The sequence below is a fragment of the Grammomys surdaster genome, unplaced genomic scaffold, assembly GCF_004785775.1.
Source record: "Grammomys surdaster isolate TR1022 unplaced genomic scaffold, NIH_TR_1.0 64, whole genome shotgun sequence".
NCBI lineage: Eukaryota > Metazoa > Chordata > Mammalia > Rodentia > Muridae > Grammomys > Grammomys surdaster.
Window position 1 is genome coordinate 16,406,261 of NW_021604566.1, and position 8,855 is coordinate 16,415,115.

General features: G+C 39.8%; 2 pseudogenes; both read left to right on the forward strand.

The window, feature by feature from the left end:
- Window positions 1-1,725: 1,725 nt before the first annotated feature.
- Window positions 1,726-3,066, forward strand: LOC114622606 (annotated as a pseudogene).
- A 4,048-nt stretch (window positions 3,067-7,114) lies between these two features.
- Window positions 7,115-7,535, forward strand: LOC114623346 (annotated as a pseudogene).
- The last annotated feature ends 1,320 nt before the right edge of the window (window positions 7,536-8,855 follow it).

Here is an 8,855-nt window from a genome sequence, read left to right on the forward strand (position 1 = left end):
CTGAAAACCAATTCTTGTACCAGCACTCATCTTTCTCTTTCTCTCTTTGAATGTTCTTAGGGCCTTCTCTACCTTTTTCATGTTCTCTTTAACCATCCCTGTCTTGTCTATGTAAAGGCAACATTCTTCTTTAAGGGCTGTACACAGTCAAGAACTGTGCATAGCCTTCTCTATTGTAATAGAATAAATCAAGTCCAGTAAGGATCTTTGTGATTTTTGGAGGTCTCTTTAGACTGTGAAACGAGGGATTTCTTCAGATTAGTGATGTCAATCTCTAGCTGTTTGATGATCTTGTCAATGGCCAGTGGAAGGTCTGAGTAGTATAAGATCAGAGGCCAGCATCTGGATTAGAACTTCTATCAACAGACATCATGGATGATTCATTTTTACCTGGAAAGGAAAAAGAAGGGAATTCTCAGGGAGATTTCTCTTCCCTGGATGTAAATTGTTATTCATCTTATTTATGGTTGGGCCTGGCCTTGTGGGGGTATCTATTTATTTCATTAATCTTTTTGGTAGCCGGTTAGCTGTGTCTTCTGTGATATCAAACAGGCATATCAATCCTCAGCCCCATAAAAAAACTGAGTCTGGGCCATTCCCTTTAAGGATAAGAGGGTCCTTCCCCATAGCTGTGGTATAGTATTTTTTTTTTTTTTGGTCTCAGTGATGCCAGAGGCAGTCAGCAGCAGATTTTCCATGAGCTTGCAGTTTTAGAAAGTTAAAAGTGAACAAGGGATGATGGAGAGTATTTCAGGGGGACTCCTTCAAGGGGGGTACCATTCCCCCTCTTTTGTTTTTAAAGCCAATTTTTCACAGATTATGAATGAAAAGAATGCTGCTTTTCTGAGCTTTGATGCTGCAGATAACGCTGATAAAATTATCCTTGGCCTGAAGTCAGTATTTCCATTTTCGTCAAATCTTAAGTATGGCATATATAGCCTGATCATGTTGTCCTTTTTGTCTTGGGAATACTTTAATTCTTGCCGATCGTGTTAAAGCTTGTCTCTAACAACATCAACATATTGGTAGCCCAACTACATGGCTTGAAACTGAAAATAGACTCCCAGACAGAGTTATTAATTTAACAGGTTGGCAAGCCAAGGATGGGTAAGATTCTGCACAGAGCCTCACCAGCCTAAGACAGAAATGTATTGCTTTTGATAATGCATATTCCATGAAGGGCAAGGAAGGCATTCTTGTCACAACCACCTAAGACAGGCTCAGCCTTGTTTATGCAATAAAAAAGAGGGTGATGTGCCGAGTTTTGGGGCTACCTGGCAGGAATCTGACATTGGTCAAGGACAAGAAAATCGGGTGCCTGAAAGGAATCTGACATTGGCCAAGGACAAGGAAATGGACTGCATGCAGGAATATGACATTATGCTATAACAAAGAAGTAATTTCAGGCAGGAATCTAAATATTAAGCTAGAACAAAGAAGTAGGCTTCAGGCCTGAAAATGACTTTTGGCTAGGACAGGGAAGTAGGCTCAGATATTTTGGTCATCCTAATAAGCCCTAGAAATAGTGATCATGGGACTCTATTTATTGTTCTGCTTGTTCTTTTACTATCTGGGTTTATTGTCTTGCTTGTTCCTTGAATATTTGCATCTATTATATTGCTAGTTTCTCAACCTAGCACTGACCTTAATATTTGCATGTAATTTAAACGGCATAAAAACAAAAAATGAGGAGGAGTGCTGCAATAGGGTTTAGTTTAAGGGGGGATGGGGAAAGGTGATAACATTTGAAATGTAAATAAATAAAATATCAAATAAAAAATAGAATACAAAAAAAATCTATCCTGGTTGGGAAAAGTGTTGGGGATATCCTCTTGGAAATGAAGGGAAGCAGAGGAGGAATGGTATGAGGAACTCTCTGAGGATGTATCAGGAGAGGGATAATGACTGGACTGTAAAAAAAGATTAAAGATAATGAGGATGATGATGATAAACAACTATCCTGATATAAATATCTTAGAACCTGTTTTTGTCTCTTTAGTCTAAAAAAGAGATAACCAGAGTTGATTTCAAGTTATATATAAGCATGCAATAATAAATTATGATGATCTATATATAGAGTTTTAATTATTAACCTTCTGGTTATAAGTTTTAAGCTAATTTTCTTGTTTGGAATTTTATAGGTCTCTCTTCCCCCTACAATGGTCTTACAGAGAGAAAGCAAGTTTATATTTTAGCAAGAGTTTTGAGTATTCATGACCTCGAGTGAGGGAACAATTTTTATAAACAAGAACTGAGAAAGGCAGAAGTCAAGAAGTTAGATATCTTTAATTAGATTTATTTAGCCATCTTACTTTTCATATAAACACTTAAAACATTTCATGGTGGAATAAGATCCGAATCTCAGTGATCCTCAGTCTCCTGAGCCAGGCAAGCCTGAAGGAAGTAAAGCATGGTGGACAGACATTGTGAGATGCAGGCTATGAATTTTGCATCTGCTCCACCTCCATGCAGAAGAAAACAATCTGAACCCTCTAGACAGTCCTAGATGCCACTGACCAGATGTGACTGCCAGTGTTCAGGACCTGTCATCTCAATGACAGACACTATGGTGGTGGTGAGGGAGGATGGGACTATTTAACTGGTTGGTCTCAATAAAGCAGAAATGGTGAGGTGCAGATAAAGATCTGAGGTGATCATCCAAATTCCCTCTGCTTCTGATGGAGCCTAATCATCCCTTATACAGCAACATCAATAAGGATCACAGGTATGTAGACTTTATTGAGGACCAACTACCCTCCTGTATGAGCCTGAAAGACACTATTTCCATAGCACTGCCCTTCTGGAAAGAGGAAATTGTCGCCAAATCAAGGAGGGGAAAGGGTCTTGGTTGCTGCCCATGGAAACAGACTTCAGGGCATTGTCAAACATTTGGAGGGTCTCTCAGAAGAGGCCATCATGGAGCTGAACCTACCACCAGGCAATTCCACTGTCTATGAATTGGACAAGAACTTGAAGCTCATCAGGTCCATGCAGTTCCTGGGAGATTGAGAGACCAGGTATAAAGCCATACAAACTATGGCTGCACAGGGCACGGTGATGAAGTGAAAATGAGCAGGCAGACTCCTTGCCTATTCATGCCTCCTGCATACTTCCACAACACTGGTCATATCTACTACATCTTTAGGAACTTAAGTTTAAGTTATTGCTACAGATGGGGATATGTGGCTCCCGTTTTCATTTTATTATTTTATTCCTCCACCCACTCACTTCATAGAATCCAGTCAGAATAGCACCTTTGGGGAGAGGGTGAAGGTTCTTTGTTGACACTCAGGGATGGCTCCTCTTACCAGGAGAGTTTAAAGGTAGTAATTATAGATTTTCTCACTCCTTTGTTTATAAAGGGTCTGTGTAGAAAGAGGTCAGGGAGGAACTAAGATGTGGCATGACCAATGAGGAGAAGCCGCAGCCCAGTTTTGTCCTGGGACAAAGTAAGGTAACTGGGCCTTTAGTCATTCTAGTGTATTTTAATATTAAACATACCCAAAAGACTCTTAATCCCTGCAGTGATCATATAGGGAGACCAGAACAGAGTATAAAGAAGGTGTAGAGATAAGAAATTCTGGGTACAGACCAGTTGTGTCAGCATAGAGAGCAGCAGGTGGCAGAACAGTGGGCTCATGCTGTCCAGGAGGTCTGAATCCAGGAGTTCCCATATTGTTCCTGCCCTGAGTGGCTGAAGCCAGAGCTCCATGGTCACATAGACAGAAGCAGCTGGGAGGTAGAACAACCTGGAAAAAGACATCTGTGATACGCAGAGTGAGGAGAAATGTTCTCGAGTAAGAGGACATTGAAAAGCACCTTACATACCTGTTGCACTTAAACAGCAGTCTCCTGTGAGCAAATAAGAGGGATATAGATGGAACAAGCTTCAGTGGGGCACTGTTGTAACCAGGAGCAGCCACCTTAACAGTAATCCTGAAAATATTTCATGGAGCTCATGGACAGTTTGGCTGTGCTTAGTTTGATTCCCATTTCTGCAAGAAATCTTGTAAACACAAATAAAGCAGACAACAAAGAACAACAGAAAAAAGACAGTATGACAACATAATCTGAGAAAACAAAAACAAAAACCAGAGAAAATTCAGACATTCCTTCACTCATATACCAAAACCAGAAGAACAATAGGGTGTGTCTCCTCTGTCCCAGAGACTAGATCTACAATTCTGTCAGATCTCACTTTCTGTCTCTCCAAATGTCTGGACTCTAAAGCAGAACAGAATAAACAACTCACCATCAGGGCCAAGCTTCAGAAGCATATTGGCCAGTGATTCTTACTTTCAATTTTCAAATTTAAGATAGTTGCTGTATAAGATACCCAATGCACATCAAGTCCACTTTGCACTTGCTCCCTCTCATGCCTGTTCCAGACCCCCTGTCCTATGTCTGGGGCATCCCACGGGTCTTGCTAGGGCCTCTAAACATTAGGAAGTTTGTAAACCCCTGGGAAAAGACTGTAGACACAGTCCAATTTTAAGGAAAATATTTATTGATTAACTGCTAGTAGAATGAACAGTCTTTGAGCCAAAATTAAGATTTTCATGTACCAGGGGTATGGGAAACAATTTTTAAAGGGGAAGACCTTCAGTATCTAGGCAAGTAAATAAAAACTGTTCTGTTCTGCCAAGTTAAGTGGTTAATGCAACTCTAAACAATCTTTAGGTATCTGTTTAAGAAAGTTACAAAAGAAAAAAAGCAGTCATATAATGATAAATATATAGTCATTGCTGTACATTTTTGCATTGGGATCACTGAGTCATTGTCAGAAGCCATAATAGGACAAGCTAATAATTAGCAGTTGATTATCCTGAAATGCTTGCCTCGGATTATTATCTGCGACAAGTGTGCCACATTTAGCAAGGCTATGTTGGACATATTTTAGGAAAGATCCTGCTATTAATATGCTTTTCCTATTATTATTAAACATATATAACAATCACTAAGCAATAGCACTCCCCTTTGGAGCAGATCTCTGCAGACCCATGAAGATGTACTGTCTTGTAGTGTTGCTATATAGACAAATAGATGACTTCTTAAGTCTTAATGATGATCCTATAAGAATTCCTAAAATTATATCAATGATTATTAAGCTCTTTTTTGGTGTGAACTTGTGATGAACTTGTTTCGATGTGATTGTATCTGTAAAATCATATCCATATAAAGTGTAGTATAATGCACATTCTCACCTAGGGTTTCTTGAGAAAATTAAGTGCTCATAGCCTGCAGCATTCATTGCATATAATATATTTAATTCTTTTGCTGAGCCCCAGGAATGGTTTTGCTTACATGTCCCATGGGAAAGAATCATAAATAATTTTGTGTGTTCTGAGACTCAAAGGCAAAATTCAATGTCATTTATTGTGATAAAAGTTAAAATGGAGAGTTCACATTAATGAAACCATATTTGGCTCTTTTGTCCTCTCTATAGGCTATGGTGATTTTCCATATTTTTTATGGACTGACGTTTCCATTGGTTTACTGTTTCTGTGAGTATTACTCCATTGTATAAATAGACCATTGTTTATATGCTGATTCTCCTCATGATGAGGATATGGAACATTTCCAGTTTAGGGATAATTTGAATAAGGCTGTTGTGAGAAGATTTGTAATGTCATTTGGCAATAAATGCATGTGTTACTTTCTGGCCCAGAAATGTAGTTCTGTGTGTCTGCATCTAAGCTTAACCTGTCTGGTTGCTTTAAGTGTCTTAAGATTGTTGTATAATATAGCCAGGGACAGAAGAGATCACATTCTGGGTTGACACAAGACAAATTTGATTCAAGAGCATCTTTAGAAAAAAATATAGGAAGAAATATTGAAGGCATCATATTTTATTGACATTTATACAAAGTAACAGATTTCATTATGGCATTTCATAAGTGCATTATAATATGCTTTGATCATCTTCAATCCCTTATCATCCTCTCCTGCCCCCCCTTTCCTCTGTCTCCCATTCCTTTTCTCCCAGGCCCTCCTTCTGTGTTCAAGTATTATCTCTATTTTTTCTTTACATATTATCATTACACATACATGCAAATATAGAAATACAGCCTCTGAGTCTGTTTAGTGTTGCTCACTCGGGCTGACCATTTGTCACTGGGTAACCAATTGAGGAACTCTTCCCTGGAAAGGATGATTTTCTCCTCCTCTTAGTCCCTAAATGCCTATCATCCTTCACTTAGGGGTGGGGCCTTGTGAAATTTCCCCCATCTGCCCTGACATGTCTACTGGTGTGGCCATTATGTAGGTCTTGTTTAGGCTACCATATTGTTGATATTTTCATAGATACAACCCCCACGTTCTAGTCAGAGAACAGTCTCTTAGCAGTCATCTTGGTCCTCTGGCTCTTGAAGTCTTCCCAGTCCCTCGTCCAAGATATTTCCTGAGCCTTAGATAAGGAATTGTGCTGTAGATATATGGGTATGAGTATGCTATACTATATACATTATATATATGTATGTATCAGCTACGACACATACTACTCCTAGTATGCACAAAGATTTAACATCCTATTCCACAGATATTTGCTCAGCCATGTTCACTGATACTGCACCAATACATAGGAAATAGAAACAGCTTAAATATCCTTCAACTGATGAATGGATAATGGAAATGTGTATTCTACTCAGCTACAAAGAGAAAAGAAATCATGAAATTCTCAGGCACGTGGACAGAACTAGAGAGTACTGTACTGAGAGGGGTAACACAGTCCCAGAGACCATCATACATGCTTTCTTTTCATCATGGTTCCTACTACAGATCTGAAGATGTAAGTATACAGTTTTGAGTAAACACGGAAACCAGAAATGTGAAAAAGGACCAGTGGTGGGGTAGGGAAGGGGAAGGAGTCTAGAGAAAGGAATAGCTGGGCATACAGGCTTTGAAGGGAGAGATCCAAAAAATGCGGAGGTACTAACTGAAGAAAGGAAGGGGTATATGAAGGGAGGAGGGAAGAAGAATGAATAACAATGTTTGAAAAACTCATAGGGGTGTTCGCAGCCTTCACTGCTCTGCCACTGCTCTCTAACGCCAGCGCCGCCTCTCGCTTGCCAAGCTCCAGCAGAAGAAGGGGGCTAAGTAAGGAGATGCCCATACCATGGCTCGTACAAAGCAGACTGCCTGCAAATCCAACGGTGGTAAAGCACCCAGGAAACAATTGGCTACAAAAGCCTCTCATAAGAGTGCGCCCTCTACTGGACGGGTGAAGAAACCTCATCGTTACAGGCCTGGAGTCATACCCGTGGCACTCCTGTGAAATCAGACGTTGCTATCAGAAGTCCACTGAACTTCTGATTCGCAAGCTCTCCTTTCAGCGTCTGGTGCGAGAAATTGCTCAGGACTTCAAAACAGATCTGTGCTTCCAGAGTGCAGCTATTGGTGCTTTGCAGGAGCCAAGTGAGGCCTATCTGGTTGGCCTTTTTGAAGATACCAACCTGTGTGCTATCCATGCCAAACGTGTAACAATTATGCCGAAAGATATCCAGCTAGCTCACCGCATATGCGGAGAGCGTGCTTAAGAGTTCATTATGAGGGGAAGCATATCATTCTCAAAAATTTTTTTTTCCTCTTCTTCCTGTTATCAGTAGTTCTGAATGTTAGATATTTTTTCCATGGGGTTAAAGGTACGTAAGTTGTCAGAAGCCATAATAGGACAAGCTAATAATTAGCCGTTGATCATCCTGAAATGCTTGCCTTGGATTATTATCTGTGACAAGTGTGCCACATTCAGCAAGGCTATGTTGGACATATTTTAGGAAAGATCCTGCTATTAATATGCTTTTCCTATTATTATTAAACATATATAATGATCACTAAGCAATAGCACTTCCCTTTGGAGCAGATCTCTGCAGACCCACGAAGATGTACTGTCTTGTAGTGCTGCTATACAGACAAATAGACGACTTCTTAAGTCTTAATGATGATCCTATAAGAATTCCTAAAATTATATCAATGATTATTTAGCTCTTTTATAGTGGGACTGCTATTAAGTCCCTTTCTGATAGTCAAAACTGCTATAAGAACTCTGCCAGTCTCCCAAGTGTCATCTGTTAACAGCACTTAGATAGTAACCAGTCTCTCTCCTACTCAGAGCACATTCCAAGGTGGTTGTAAAACAATTAACCAAGGGTCACTAAAAGGGAACTCACGATTTATTATAGGTGCTAGGACAAAAGAGAAAATATTGCTTGGGTTTATCTATACAAAACTTCACTAATTTCTTATAGTTTTAAACCTTCGGTGAACCTGTGGAGCTAGACAGGTGATGGATGTTTAGTCAGATAATTACTCCTAATGGATATGCATGTAAACATTCTCGATTGTAAACTTCTATTTCAATTTATGATTTGAATTTTGGTGTGAACTTGTGATGAACTTTGTAACATGTGATCAGATACTCTGAATGATGTATAAGACAAAGGGACGTTCGTTAGCGGTTACTTCACTTCTCTTCACTTCTCTTCACTTCTCTTCACCTCACTTCACTTTCTCTCTCTCTCTCTCTCTCTCTCTCTCTCTCTCTCTCTTTCTCTCTCTTCCTCCCTCCCCCCCTCTCTCCTCTTCTCCCTTCTTCCCTGCTTAGAATCTCTCTACTTAGAATTTTTCCTTTGTTAGAATTTTTTCCTTTTTCCACTTAGGACCTTCCCATTTTCCCCGTTAGCTAGGAAACTAGCAATAAACTAAAATAACTTCTTTAAGTGTCTTTTCTTCCTGCGACCTCAAAACAACAGACCTAAGTTAGAGCCTGACAGCGCCTACAGAGACAGATCAAAGGCATTTCTTAATTCTCTGCTGTCCCTGGGCGGAGGTGTTAGTGACCAGAAACTGCAGTTTCTGGC